The sequence below is a fragment of the Lepisosteus oculatus genome, chromosome 3, assembly GCF_040954835.1.
Source record: "Lepisosteus oculatus isolate fLepOcu1 chromosome 3, fLepOcu1.hap2, whole genome shotgun sequence".
In the NCBI taxonomy this organism is placed as follows: Eukaryota; Metazoa; Chordata; class Actinopteri; order Semionotiformes; family Lepisosteidae; genus Lepisosteus; species Lepisosteus oculatus.
The window spans coordinates 64,469,731-64,483,398 of record NC_090698.1 but is presented as its reverse complement, the minus strand read 5'-3'; the positions used below and the strand labels follow the sequence as shown (position 1 = coordinate 64,483,398).

At 33.9% G+C, this 13,668-nt stretch overlaps 1 long non-coding RNA gene across 2 annotated transcripts in view; it reads right to left on the bottom strand.

The window, feature by feature from the left end:
• Window positions 1-13,668, bottom strand: part of LOC107079222 (uncharacterized) — a 107,605-nt gene that overhangs the window by 60,786 nt on the left and 33,151 nt on the right. Inside the window, exon 5 of one of the 2 annotated variants that reach the window (XR_011189104.1) lies at window positions 1,161-2,828. The exons of the other annotated variant lie outside the window; for it this stretch is intronic. This is a non-coding gene — a long non-coding RNA (uncharacterized lncRNA). Of the gene's footprint in view, window positions 1-1,160; window positions 2,829-13,668 lie in introns of those variants that run through there. 2 annotated transcript variants of the gene reach the window in all.

Here is a 13,668-nt window from a genome sequence, read left to right as displayed (position 1 = left end):
CTCAGGCAATTTCTGAACCTTGATGTTTTTCGTACTCTATGGGTATGGAGTATTTTATTTGTTCCTCTGGTCACTATATATACTATATATACTCACACGAAACATTCCATTTTATAGACAATAACTTAATATGAACTGCAAACTTTTGCATTTACCATAGCACAGTTATTTTAGACTATAATACTTTAATTCTGGAGATTTTTTAACCAAAGAGGCTGTGCCCAGAGCACCTTGGCAATTTAGTCTCCTTATGATAGTATGAAGAATTTGTGAATTTTCTGTCTGACAAGATTTTTTTTCTACAGTGGTCCCAATTATCTCCATATGGAAGGCAAAGAAAGCTCATTTATGTGGTAAGATTATCTCCTGTACTGCTCAAAAGAATAAAAGCAATAGGGAAAGAGAACATGTGTTAACTGACCTCATTCTACAACTAAACCATGTAATTTATCCTTTATAAGAACAGATTAAAAGAAAAAACATAATTTGATATCCTCACAACTCCTCAATTAGTAAAATAATTAAGTCCCATTGTTCCACCTATGAACTTTGTGGAAAAAAATCAATTTAACTCAGAAAGCTAAATGTTATTTGTAATATGACTTAAGCACCAGTCTTTTTATTAATATTTTTTAAATGCAGTAAATGCAAGAACTATTCATTCTTAACTGTTTTCCACATAGCTTGCATGTTTTCCATGATCTGCAGGGTTTATTTACTTACAGATCCAGCCATTCAGAATGCGTGCCAGATAACACAGCAATTCACAGTGCAAATGCCTCAACACAACATACTGTACTGCACCGCACTTTTTTAAACATTCTGTTGTCAGACTGCAGTATTTTGTAAAACTGCCAGGTGGCGCAGTGAATGTTTAACATGGCGTGTGGAAGTATTTGGGCTTGAGACAATCTTTTTCTGATTACATAATTTAAAATGTATAGTATTTAGACTTTATAATGTTAAATTGTGTATTACAGTATGTTAAATATTAAATAAAAAAAAGAAAGTAGGGCTATTTTACAAAAAACAAAATTATTCAGTTGGATATATAAAGTAGTTTATTATAATAATAATATTATTATGAAGAAGCTTGTACATACAGTAAATGGTAGTGGTAGCTAAATACAAAAACACACAGAACAGTATTCCACCTTCATAAACATTTTATGCATCGAAGTCTTTAACTCGGTAACTTACAGTGGTTATTTTGGAAAAGTTTTGACATGCTTGTTTAAACTATATTAAGTTTATATAGTTCATATTAAGCTACAGTATAATGTTTTAACCTTTTCTAAGAATATGTAATAAGAACACGGTACTTGCTGTTGTTATTGTTGTAGAAAAAAATGTAGTACTACCTTAATCCCACATGACAGGGAATATTAACACACAATTTTGTAACTAAAGAAATTCTGGCAGCTAAAAGTATCACTTTTCAGAAACATTTTGATATGTTCATTTTACGTATGTACATTTTACTGTCCTTATAGTTGTAATGGACAACAAAACGCTCATACTGTACACTGAAATGGAGTTCATTGCATTCAAGCGGCAGTTTAGTATGGCAGTTAGACTCTCGCCTGCTACTCAAAAAGTGAAGGATTTGATTCCTGGACAGAAATGTTTTATTTTATAATATAATAGTTTATTTTTATAGCTTGCTGTAAACGTATAGTTTATTTCAACAACAAGTAATCAGGAAACAATTTAACTATTGATTATGGAAATATATTTCACACATACTTTTCTTAAGTGGATTTAAAACAATATGGCATCATACTGTACTTTCTGTATATACAATATACTTATAGAGTATACAGATCATTGATGTGTATGCTATTGTTTTGGCATATCTGTGGATGGTCTGTGAGGAAAAATTCATGAACAATTACGGTTACGAAAAAATTCACTATCAATTCTCTATTAAATGAAATAAATAATTTAATGATAAAATTAATTTGTAAATTATATTCACATTTCCAAATATTAAGTAATAACATTCATGAACCCCCAGGCCAACAATCTTGAGGTTCTTCGGAAATAGCAAGAAAATTTAAAGATGCCGCAATTGAGTTGTTACATGTATACAGCACTTAGTTTTGAACACAAATTTTAATGCCACTATGTATATTTTTAACTGATAAAATTTAAAATCAATTTTTTTATTTGTACACATTTTTTGCTGCCCTTTTTCTTCCTGGTAGTTAATGTAATTACTGTATGTGCGCTGTTCCCTTATGTTACATGATTACTCCATAGAAAGTAGACACTAGAAGGGCATAGAGAACATTGTGGCACTGGGGGAATTTTTCTGTATGCTGACGAGTTATAGAGGAGAAACGTTGTGTCCCCATTCTGTTCCTTTCAGCATGAATTTAACTTTCATGTGTTCCATTGCAGCCAACACATGCAACGCAGCTCCCTATTCAAACTTCTTTAACTTACATTATGTCTGTTACAAAGGGTAGGGGTTTAATGTCCCACTGTGTTTGTTATTTGAAATGGGCAGTTTTGCTTGGGGGATGGGACTGAAATTTCAGTCTTCTGCCCTCTTCTTCTGCGCTTCTTTTTGCACATTATCATAAGGCAACACTTATTTTTCCTTAGTGCACGTTCTGTAGTTTTAAAGCTACTACAGACCGTCAGTGTGAAACATATTTATTTGTACTGTAACAAAGCGTACCCCAGTCACAGAGTCCTACATTCAAACTATTCTTGAGCAGCTGAAACGTGCTGGGTGCCTGGGGCAACATCTGGATGCTAACTGCTTCCTGCCGGGGCGTAACAATGACCCCAGGTTGTTTCATGCCAATCATGCAATCCAACTGAAAGAAGAAAAATTAAATAAACATGAAAAGACTTTTTAAAGTTTTCATTAACACACTTTATTCCAGAGATATTTCGATGTCAATAACTACGCAAGGAGAGCACGCAGATCTCATTACACTCTATGGAGAGTTGAGCAATTACCTCCATTTGAAAACAAATGTGTTCTGAAGCATTTTTTAAAAATATCAAAACATTTATAGACTTTCCTAATAAATAACCACAGAATATATATTGTTTCCATTCAAAAATAATTCTACTTCAAGTAAAAACACATTCATGATATGCTCATACCCCAGTATCTGAATCTAATTCATTCTTGAAAATCTGTTCAGAAGGCGGGAGATCTAATGAAAATTTGATTATATCTTATGGGGAAAATTCCACTCTAAACATACAGACAGTTATAGCAAGCTTAGTGAACAGCATAATTCTACTCAAACAAATAATCGTCTAGAATGATGTGCACATTGTTCTCGACTATTATGCTAAAGAATCTTTTTCTCTTCGTTAAGATCCCATAATGAACAGCAACTACAAAACAAACACAAAGCTTTTGCTGTGATTGAAAACAAAGCACTGCTGCCTCGCGGCGTCCTTAACCACAATGCTGTGCGCATGCGCAGAAACAAACAGCTGTTCACAGAAGGTTCTCAGCCAAAATCAGACACTTTCGAACTTCAAATTTTGGGTTAGCAAAATTTCGTTCTTATAACGAATTACAAAGTACAAATTATGATCAATGCTGTAATTGAGCGTAGTTTGGGTTAAAATTTCTATCAATGTTTAAATGAATATAATTTTGTCATTTTCTTTAACTAAGCCAAATTATGCAAGTTTCAATTTCTTTATGGACACAATTTGAAAATGTTGATAGTATTTTATGTAGAAGTGCATAGTCTGATACCTAATGTCACAACCCAGAAATTGACAAAAATGCCAATGTAAAAGAAACTCAAACATCTGGTTTCAGTTATTCTCTAATACCTCTACGTAGTGCTGAAAATGGCTAGTACTTCAATTATAAATTAATGCAATGAATGTGTTTGAGAGCAACAAACCAGTGCAGAAAAGAACTATTAGAAGATTGATTGTATTTTATAATTTTGGAATCACTGAATAAAAGCTTTTTCATGATTTCACATTCTAAACGTATGGACATACAAATTATTACCAATGCTATAATTAAGAGTGATTGAAGTAATAGGGTCTACTTTACTTAGGGGTAGGGTTAAAATGTATATGAAAGTTCAAAATTAAAAGAAGCTTGTCAATTTCTTTAAATGAGCAAAATTAAGCAAGTTTCCCAGTTTTTACTGATACAATTAGAATTAGAATGTTTTGAGTCGCAGTCCATAGACTAATACCTAATGCCAGTACCAAGAAAAAGTATAGAAATAAAAATGTGAAAGAAACTCTCACAGTTTTAATTAAAACATTAATTTTACTTACTCTTTTGCATGAAATGTTTTTGCATGTGAGACCAAAAGAGCTTAGAAATCTCATACATCTTAAATTAATGCTTTTTGCACAGATACCTTGAGCCTGGAGAGCTCCAACTGCTTGAGCTCATGTGTGCATGGAAAATAGATCTTCAGAATGAGGTTTAAAACATGTAGGGGATATTCATGGGATCCTTGAAAGCTCCAATGCCTAAAGGCCCAGTACATTGTTGAAAGACCAATGACTTATATTATTAAAATATAAGGGACCTATTGAGGTCTTGTTATTCTAGGTGTTAATCATTAATATTGTTGGCTAATTGACAACATAAACATGAAAGTGGATTTATTTGATAAGATTGTAATTTTCGCCAATCCGCTCCACCTCACAACAGTTTCTCCCTTGCTGGGGTGGGGGGTGAACGTTTTTCACAACCATTTAGGTTAGACCTGATAATGAGATAATGGGCCACAGACTGTGTAGCTACCCAGGGATTAAGCTGGATGTGCCCTGTTGAATCTGAAATACTATATCTGGGCAATACAACCAAGAATCCACCAGCAGTGGATTCACGCACCACCAGACTCCACCTGGGTAGAGATGGAGGCTGAACTCAGTAAACCAGCTTCTATTGTAAACCTCTTAGGCAGGAAGATGACAAATTTACCCCCGCTTGCTAAAAAGAACCCATTGATATTAAACATGGAAACATGGATCAAGATAACTAAATTCTTAAGTTATTATCCCTCTCTTTATACAGTATGCCGTCTTCACAGGTGGGTGACCCTAACCTACCCCCTGGAAAGACAGGCTCCCATTAACTGGCAAACCCCCTAACTGGCAAACAGCACGTACAGTATACATAGAATTTCTGACCTATTTGAAGGAGGGGTATTTAAAATTATTTTAGCATCTCGGAGCACAATATAATATACCAACTAGAGACTTCTTCAAATATCTCCAGGTCAGTCATTATGTACTGTAGGTACTAACAATGGTGGTCTTGATTTTTTCAGCAACTCGCACACATTTGGAAAAAATTGGTGAAGAGTAAGAACGCAAAGAAATTTCCATCCAAGTTTTACACCTTCTTTTCTAGGCATGAGGCAGACTCCCTAAAGTCTTTCCAGACAAATTGGAGCTGAGAACTGAGGTATTATATAGATGGTGATATTTGGAAAACTATTCTTCTATAGCCTTCAATAATCTCCATCTGTAACTGGTATAAAGAACTGCAGTGAAATTTGCTACATAGTGTAGAGCATATGTGTCTCCACAGATCTACAGCAAATTCAGAACAGACACATCACCTAACTGCCCTAAGTGTAAAAACCAGGTTGAAACACAGCTCCATTGTCCATAGTGTCTTGATCTCATAAGAAACTTTAAGATTCATCCTAAAAGTTTAACTAGAATGTTTAAAAGAATTGCAGGGAAAAGCCTTTGAAATCATTAGTTAAAAGAAGAGTTCAATATACTGTATACTCTTAAGCCAATATATAAAATTATACTATGATATTTATACCTTTTTATGGCAAACTCTGATATAGCTGACTTTATTTGTTTTTTTCTTTCACTCTCTATCCTTTTTTTTTCATTTCTTTCCCTTCATTTCATTGTTATTCTCTTAGAAAGTATAAAAAAATCATGTATTTACTGTGACTGCCTTGTAATATTGAAAAAAATTAAGAAAAAATAAGTACTTTGTGTGTGAAGGAATACACTTAAAATATAGGAAACATTATTACATTCAAGAACATGGTACATATTACATTAGACGTGTCATATAATATTTTAGCTTTACTGTGTGCCATTTTTCTCCTTTTGCAATAGAAATGTGAAGGGCACACAAGCTTTGGTTTTGTTGCTCTGAGATTCTTCCAGCTTGACTTCAGCTTATGGAGGAAAAATGCCTCACAACAAAATATCACATTCTGAAGCTACTGGACAGTCATCAGTATTCCCCCTCTTTCCCTGTTGTTCTTTTTTTTTGCTGTAGTTGCTGCAGCAATAAAGGAGAAACACTGAAAAAACATTCTGCACTTAAAAATGGTCTAATGGAACTGACAACTTGACATGCTTTCTTTCAGGTTCTTTATATTCTTTAATAATAGTGCCTATTAGTCGCTAAGTGCAACGAGGACTGCAGAAAATTTATTAACCCCGTGATTCCCTGGATATGCTGAATTGTACATCGTTTTATTGTTTTCAGCATTTTAATGTAATGAAAAAACACCATACTGTACAGTACATGTGTGCTGAATAAATAATTGATGTAACATAATGTGAATCATTTTAAGAGATGAACAAAATGAAGAAATGAAAAAAGAGCTAAACAAAAGATAATCTTCACTCTTTAATGTTTTTAGATTAGTTCATCACCACTGGGACTGCATCACTCCTTAGGTAAACCACTGACTTTTATTCTGGTATCTTCTCACTGCCTGAAAACCAGCTTTCCCTGAAACTCACAACTAGCTAAATGAAAACACTAGGTTTCTAAGCAAGAAATTAACATTTGATCTACTGAAAAGGGTCAGGTCCTTCAAATATCAAAGTTCTCAACATATAGAAGCATAGGGAGCACAGAAATGAGATATTCAGTTTACAAATTAAATGCCTTTGTTGGCCTGCTACTAAAGAACATCTTGTCTCAATCTGAAAGCTAAATCAGTAACACCTCAAATTGACAAAATATGGTTTTAATAATTAACATAAGTAATATGGTTTGCTTTAAACAAACAGGGAAAAAATGTACTGTATGATGTCTATTGCTGCAATGGGCTCTCCATTTTAACATACAACAGAAAACACAAGGGTATGCCTTTTATTTATGGAAATAAATATCCATTCTTCGTCTTTTATTATATTCAGGTGAGCGCATTGAAATCTTCAAAATATGCAAACGTTTTAAGCAATCATGCCTAAAACCCTCAAGATTTTCATGCTTTGTGAGCATACTGGGTTAATAATGCTTGCATTTTTAGACGCGGCTCAGTTGTGCCACTGTCAGTCACATTAGCTATGGTTGTATCTCCTTAAATTTAATCCAACCCATGCTTATCTAAAATTCATGTTTCTGATTTGAATGGGGCTTATTCAAATTCCATACTGATAGCTAGAAATAAAGCTTTGCTGGAGCAAAAGAAGAGAAAAGATGGATAACCTACTGTATGATCAAGTTCCGATTGGATTGGATTTGACTGGATTTTATTCTGCGATGTGCTGATGCCAACGACTTATTAAAACCATTACCTACAGGACTCCTGCGAAATACACATTGCTCTGTGGTGTGCACAGTATGTGTGCATGCATGTGGAAGAGACTGGGAAATATGACAAACTGAAGGAGAGTTTTGCTCTGTGTACCCCCCTAGGTAAAGAGGATTACTGCATCAAAACAATCATAATTACACTATGGGTATAATCAGGATGCATTCAGCAGTTCTGGACTTACGATAATCTTAAACAATATGTTGTTTACCATTTATATTTTCAATATATTCTTACAATTTTTTACACCAGATCGACTTCTAGAGTAAAATTACAAATCCTACTGCAATAATCTCATTAAGAAATCAATGCATACTGTCTTGTACTTCACACTGCCTACCACATCATTCGTAATGCTCATAATCTACTTAATGGTAATTGCTAAACATGTATAATGTACCTGAATCTTTGAATACAGAATTTAAAAATCTACAGCCAAGCGCAAATTAAAAAAACAACAACACTACAGGACTGTGTGTTTAAATAAAACATAATTTAAAAAACACATTTAGCGGAATTATCCCCCCCCCCCCCCCCCCGTAACGTAGTCACACAAATATAGCAGTCCCCATGAATTTCACTCTGCACAGGCGACAGTGTATGGAGAGGCTGGAAGACTGGACTCTATTGTCCTTTCAGAATACATACAGTAGGCGTGTTAATCACTATTTGAAGTCTATGAGACATACATGTACTTATTTTTCTACATCTGGTTCTGGAGCTATTTATTGCATTCCCTGTTTAGATTTACTGGAGTGTTTATCACATTCTTTTTTGTTTAATAAATTAGCTACTGCACTCTTCATGCATATCTATTTTTTTCTGACTGGACCCTGCTTTTTTTCCATCTAAATAGAGCTCCTGCAGAGGTTGGGGTCGAATCAGGTGGATGGCCATCACATTTCTAGCATGTTTCTGCCATGCTCAATAAGGTTCATGTCATAATGGTGTGACGATATAAATATTCAGAGGTTGGGTTTGAATACCATTTTTCTCTCTTAATCAGAGAAACTTTTTTATCTAAAAACAACAGCATGCAAATAGGACATTTTCAGCATCTCCTTTCCCTCTCCACCTCTTTACTTTTCCCAGCTCTCGCTTGCATGAGATCTAATCCTCATTTTATTTTTTAAATCTGTAGTACTCCACTATTGGAAACACAAACAAAAGAATGCCCCACAAAAATCACAAATCGCACTGTTTCCGATGATACCCTTTTAATGGCATTCAACAGAAGCCACAGGGACTTCTGGATTTACAGTAATATGAACCCACATTTTAAATTATTGGGTTTATCAAGCACATTATTAATTAATTTATTAAGTAATGGGTTACAGAAGTATGCAGCTAGCCATTCAGTCATGTAGTGGAAGCTATTACCCTGGATTCTTTCAGTTTGGAAAAGATCCAATTAGATCCAACTGGCCAATTAGCTAGTAACTGCCAAAGGCCAAGTGGCATGCGTCATTTGTAAACATTTTTATATTCTCATAAATAGTTGGTTGAAATAACCATTACCCTGGACTCTTAGTTAAGTGTTAAATAAATAATAACAGGAATCTGGCCCCTGTAGAATATACAGTAGGTTGTTAAAGCTAATATTTGTTGTACTATAATATCAAAAACAAGTAAAAGAAAACACACCAATTGTATTTTCATTTCTCTACCTGGTTATTTGGTGATAATCATTTTCAGATAAAAAGGCCAATTTTATATTTTATTGAATAATTGTTCAATCACAGTAAATCTGTCCCATAATTCATATTCCTTCATATGAGAAAATATAAACAGAGGAAATAGAAATAAATACATAGGTTATAACAGTAACCTTTGTAGTGGTAACTGTAGACCAGGGATGCGCAAAATCCATTTAGTGAAAAACTACATACTTACAAACACTTTTCAATTAGCAGCTTGTTCAGGTTTTTTTTACACTGAAACCCATACAGTATATCAAATTAAATATTCCATCCCAAAAAATAATATGGCAAATTAATTGCTTATAGAATACAAAGATATAGCAGGAACATGAGGACGTCTCTTCAGGTAATTCCAGCAGTGATAATGAAACGCTTATCTGGTGGAGTTCTGAGCCAAAAAACTTCAAAACTGTGATGTTGGGTCCATCCCAAATATACAATAATTGTACACTGATACAGGAGGAGTTGTTTTTATTAATTTGTTTATGTAAACATAGTGTTGTGAAACAGCTAGAGCAAATTATTATGAACATTGTCATAATCCATAGTGTTATGCATTATATATGTTGAGCATTCTGTACTGTAGGTTTGGAACTCACACCTGAAGACGTTTCAACAGCCAAAACATTGTGTTTCCCATTTCTGATTTTTCAGTGTATAATTTACCTTTTCTTGTTCCATAATTCATAATGACTACAAGCACTCAAAAAGCACCAAAATCAGTTCTTTATATAGTATATATACTTGATAAAGTACTGTACATACTGTATTTATTTATCACTGATCAGAGCTAGTTATGTCACATTAATGAGCTCTAAGTAAAACATAGCTGTCCATAGCAACTGACTAACTTTATTTGCAAAGCAGAACTAAGAATTTGTTTAGATTGTTCTACTTTTGAGAATTGACCAAAAAGTCAGAATTAGTTTATATTCATATTCCCATAAGGTATCCATACTTACCTGTATAATGAAAATCTAAACATTGTATGGTCTTTACAAAGAGACAGGGATCGCTTGAAAGAATAAACTACCACATTTAGGAACAGAATACAGTACTTTGTCATAGGAGCTGCATGGTTTACATTTTAATCAGCAGGAAACATACATCTTCTGACAGAAACAGAAGGCTGATTGTATTTTGCAAAATACAAACCACTCTCTGAGGAGCAAGTGAAGTATCATTGTTTACATATACAAATTACAGTCAAGAGGTGAATGTTACACCATACTGTATTTCCACATTCCAGCTCCCTTAACTAGGTTTCAGTGCCTGAAATAATTTATTTCACTTTTATAGTTGTATTCTGGTTTCATGATTTTGATTTTTCTGAATTAATCATTTTAATTTAGAATACCTTCTGAATATATAGGCTGCTGGGTCTCCTGTTTGCCTGTTGAGGCCAAGATCGAAGATCGATTCCCACCTTTGGTAAAATATTTAGTTATGGCTACTTTTCAAGCAGCTTCTTACCAATGCCAAAAAAACTCATATTTTAATGTCTAGTTTTATGGTTTTATGTCATTATATAACCGTTGGATCCATTATTGTTTCATTACTGGTATTATTGATTCGTATATAAGGCAGTGTGGTGGTACAGTGGTAAGCATCACTTTCCTGCAGCATTGAGGCCTTGGGTTCAGCTCCTGGGGTGCTATCTGCATGAAGTTTGAATGTTCTCCCTGTTTTCAATTGTGTTTCCTCCCACAGTCCAGAAACATAATTGTCTGCATTTTCCTGGTGAAACAGGCCCTGGTGTGAGTGAGTGTGTGTTTGCATCCGTTTGTGCCTTGAGATGGACTGGAATTCTGTCTAGGGAGTTGCTTCCCCTGCAACTCTGGATAGGATAAAGCAGTTAGAAAATTGATGGATGGATGATTTGCTTAATTAAAGAAGTAATGCTTTACTGTAAGTACTTCTAAAGGAAAACTTCCCCACTGGTCAGGTTGCATTGTGCAGTGAAAGGACTATTGTAATTCCTTTTTTTTTGTTAATAACCACAACATTTTTACTTGGTTATTCAATCAGAGTTCCAAGTAAAAGTTCCAATCGGACCAAAAAAATAATGGCATGCAAATATTTTACCTATAGTATGCCATTTCGCCTTAGATTGAGATGGTTAAGTGAAGCATAATTACAGAGTTGTTAGCAATTAAGTAAAGGGAAAAATGGATTTGGCTCATACATAATTGTCTAAGTATTGTTTAGAATTTAAATTTGTAACCAATAAACTGGTTTTAGAATTTTAAGAAAGCCCAGCCAAGTCTTATAGGTGGTAGTAAAATTATGCATATAGTAAGTTTATAATGTGCTAAACTACAAATACAGCACTCAGCACACACTTTATTGCATATAAATTTGATTAGAATCTTGCCCTATTCATGTTTTTTGTTATCCTTTTAATATTTTCATATTTGGATAAATTTAGGAATTAGTTCGTATTCGAAGGGATCCAGAAAACAGTCTCCGTCTGGGATATTCAGGTGTTCAACAAATTTTTCTTAGGATATTAAGCCAAAATTAATTTTGTTAAAACCATTGAAATGATATTGATGTACTGTATGTTATCTCTTCTGCAAGTGTTAAGATGTTCACACATGTCAACTATTACTAGCAGATACTGTCATACTCCAAGCTGAATACTGTTTGTGTCTCAGGCACACTTTAGAGGACCATATGAGCTAAAATGAGCTTCTAACTCGCTGTGCAAGAGGATACGCCCCATGTGTGTTTCCAGATGCGTGCTCATATTGTATACCCTAGTGTACAGTATGTGATCAGATCCCAGGTTCAGATTGTATTTGACACTCACTGAGACTCTAAGCTGAACAACCTAGATAAACATAAAACCCACAACATCAAAAAGCCAACATCCTGCTGCAGGTACTTTGTACAGTATGCCTTTTAGCACCTACAGTAGGTGTGTCATATCACTGCAACATGTTCATCTTATACCTTTTTAGATATAAAATGCATAATTTCTCCTAAGGTCTTCTTTCTGTAAAACTGATTTTGTGATTTAAAAAAATTCCACTCTGACAATTTGGATAGACAAGTAAAAATAAGGCCCCACCCTTTTATAAATTCATACTGCCCAGAAGAGGCTCCTAGTTCTACATGGGACTGTCTCAACCTCCTGATTGAGTGTTAAGCTTAGTTTGAGAGAAGGGACTGCCCTTTTATTTATTTTATGACTTATGCTGGTTGCACAGTATCCAGTTCTATTCTTAAGGTCTTCCTTAAAGCAAATCGTGAGTAATTTGTTCAGATGTTTTTGGCATATTCATTAATCTTGGGAAAGATATTTATGCAAGTATCTATATTTAAAAAATTAAATCAGCACATTACTACACAAAAACAGCAGACTACTGAACCAAAAAAAATACTGACAAAAAACTTGTTTCTACATGAATTTATTTACAGATCTAATATATGCAAATGAATGACGCATGAATTTACTTGCTTTCTTACAAGTACAGTAGTCATTCTTGTAAACTGTCCAAGTGTAGTGATACCTATAGCTCTACAGTACCATCAACACCTAATTTAGAAAATTACACATTTGTTCTTATGAATGTTTAATTAGACTATTAAGACTAGCATATTTTAGTTACATTTTGGTTTTATATTGGAAAAATAAGAAGTCCTGGATAACAATGCATCAATTGCTTGAGCCTGCTGATGTGTGATATTAACATATTATAAGTTAGGTATCTTATGTATATGGTCCTTATTTTTATAGACCTTCATATACTGTATATATATTCACACTAGTGAAGACTTTGAGTAAAATGGCGTTCCTCACAAAATATATACATATATATTCGTCATTCAGTTTGTGTCAAAGTTGCCTAGTTTTTTTGCAAATCACTGTAGATTTCAAAATCAAATCTGTGAAAATCAAGCTGGGTGTATTTAAAATAATTGTTAATGTAATATTATAGTATTATTTTATGTAATATTATATTTGCCAAAAATAATACATCTTTATAATGGAAGTAACTGCAAGTAGTTCAGGTGGGTAGCTGTGTCAGCATGCGTAGGCTGCAAAGGAACAAGTAATAGGTTTGTTCCATGCTGAAAAGAGAAGAAAGAAAACGCAACGTTTCGGCAAAGCTCCACAGCCCAAATGTTGTGTTTTTTTCTTCTCTTTTCACCATGGAATAAACTTATTACTTGTTCTGTAACTGCAAGTACTTAAATATAGGTAATATCACAAAATCAATAATATACTTATTTTTTTAATTTTAGCATGCTGCCATCCTGATCCTGCTATCTGAAGAATTTGTTTATTAAAGTGAAGCAAATGAGTATAATAGGCTTTATGAATGCTGTTCCGTTGTTCAGTGTGAGAGACATACAGTACAGTACAGAAATATGGTTATGGAGGTTTTCTTAGCTGTAAGGTCAAACACTATATCATA